We start from the raw sequence: 2,500 nt of genomic DNA, 5'->3' as shown, positions 1-2,500 counted from the left end.
GCCTGCCTCCCACAAATTCCACCAGCGAGGCAAAGTGAAAATCAACCCCCAAAAAACGCACTCCACACCGGCCATCGCCCGCTATACACCCCCCCTGGGGCGAATATTAAGCCCGAGAACACCGACTGTAACCAACCGCAGTGAAAAGTTGAAGTGGCAACTCATTAACCAGATTTACACTTGGCAACTCATAAACCAAATGAACAAAAAATCTGGTTAATGAGTTGCCCAAAATAAATCTGGTTAATGAGTTGCCACTTCAACTTTTCACTGCGGTTGGTTACAGTCGGTGTTCTCGGGCTTAATATTCACCCCGGGGGGGGGGGGGTGGGTGATTCTGGGGGTAGTGTCCGGGAGGGTGAGCCTTTTATTCGGCAGGAGGCGTGTGGGGAAATCATCAACCTGTCAGACGATGAGTTGTCACAAACGCCATTGCTTAATGAAAGCTGCGCTCCCGAACTGGACTGACTGTCTGACTGTCTGTCTGTCCGTTTGTCAAGGGGAGGAAAAGGCGGTGGTGGTGGTGAGGGTGGAGCTTTACGCTCAGGAGGGGAGACTTTCCTTCATGCCAATTAATCTGCAGCAGAAAGTCATCCCCCCCCGACTGGGATTCGAAGCCCGGTCCTGACCACGAGACCACCGGGGAGAGCTGCCTCAAGTCCCTGAGGGACCTGGACACGAGGCCGAGGACACACGCACGCCTGCTGCACTGGCAGCAGCGACCAGCAGGGGGCTGACCGGCTGATCCTTCCCTTTCACAGGCAGGCTTTTGGCCCTCGATTAAACGACAAAGGTGTTCAGAAGGAAGTCCTGGGGGGGAGGGAGGGAGGCAGGGAAATCAGCACAAAGCAGGTCCCCTGGAATCTCACACCTGCGTCCCAGAAAACAGGTCTCCTGGTCAAAGCAGTCCTGCCCCGTCCTGCCATTAACGTGACAATGGACAGGGCCCCGGCAGCTTGAGACACATCTTTTTTTCAATATGCAAGTTCTTTTTAAAAAGGTTTCCTTCCACAGCAGCTCTGAGTAAGAGTGAGAGAGAGAGAGAGAGAGAGAGAGAGACTGACTGACACTGACACTGACACACACACACACACACACACACACACACACACACACACACACCGTCTCCCATCCGATTGGTGGACTATGGGATTGAAAATCGAACTTTGAGTTTCAATGCAGGGGGGAGAGCGCGAACGCAGCCCCTCCCAACTACCACACGCGCGTTGTTGTTGTTGTAATATAGAACTGCAAGTTGCCGTTGTCGTGGTCGTTTCGAATCAGCACAAAGTAGGTGCCTCCCTGGAATGTCACACCTGCGTCCCAGAAAACAGGTCTCCCGGTCAAAGCAGTCCCGCCCCCGCCCTGGGATTAACATGACAACGGACAGGGCCCAGTCAGGGAGCAGCTTGAGAGACACCTTTCAATAGGCACTTCTGAAACATTAACGCCTTGTTTCTTCCGACAGTTTAACCAGCGATTAACATGACAACGGACAGGGCCCAGTCAGGGAGCAGCTTGAGAGACGTCTTTCAATAGGCGCTTCTGAAACATTAACGCCTTGTTTCTTTCGACAGTTTAACCAGCCTTTAACACGCCTTGTGTTTTTATTTCCCATTTCCAGCCAGCCAGCCAGCCAGCCGAGCCGAGCCAGCATCTGCAGTATTTTTTTTGATTGGTCTTGCCTGCCGTGGAATGAATGTTTCAACACGAGCTGCTGATTGTCAGCACCTCACCTCTTTCTCAATTGGCCGTTGCAATCTCACTCACTCGCTGTGAGACACGCCACGTCACTAGTTTTACTCAAAGAGGTTTCCTTCCACGGCAGTTCGTTAGTGACTGAGACTGACTGACGGAGGTCCGTTGAGACACAACCCTCCCCCATCTGATTGGTGGCCTACTGGCAAATTTACCAATCTGTCAAGCAATCCTGGCAAGAAAGGAAAAAACGGCAACTTCTTTAAACTCATCCACTGTTGCAATTAGAAACGGTGGCAAAAAATGTGGCCAGAGTGGGAGAGAACGGCAGTGCTTCGAGACTGCTTTCAACACCGGCAGCCAGAGAACAAAGAGGGAGGGCAAACAGGACCCGAGATCAATTCGCATCGAGCGCGGTATCGCTTCTCGGCCTTTTGGCTAAGATCGAGCGTGTTCCTTTTCGGGCTTATTTGGATCTGAGCGGACTGGAACGCTGGCCGCGACCTCGTGCGCTCGCAAAGTGCGGACTTTGCTGTGATTGGTCGTTTGTGTGCTGGCTCCGCCCCTAAATTTGCATAAGGACCAAATCAACACTGCAATGGCAGGGAAGGGTTCCTGGTGAAAGCAGTCCTGCCACTGACATGACAATGGACAGGGCCCGGCAGCTTGAGACACATCTTTCTTTCAATATGCAAGTCCTTTTTAAAAAAGTTTCCTTCCACAGCAGCTCTGAGTGAGAGAGAGAGAGAGAGAGAGAGAGACACTGACTGACTGACTGATACTGACACCGACACACACACAC

The sequence above is a fragment of the Heptranchias perlo genome, unplaced genomic scaffold (genome assembly GCF_035084215.1).
Source record: "Heptranchias perlo isolate sHepPer1 unplaced genomic scaffold, sHepPer1.hap1 HAP1_SCAFFOLD_396, whole genome shotgun sequence".
Classification (NCBI taxonomy): domain Eukaryota; kingdom Metazoa; phylum Chordata; class Chondrichthyes; order Hexanchiformes; family Hexanchidae; genus Heptranchias; species Heptranchias perlo.
The sequence above is the reverse complement of the archived record's forward strand: the minus strand, read 5'-3'. Positions refer to the sequence as shown.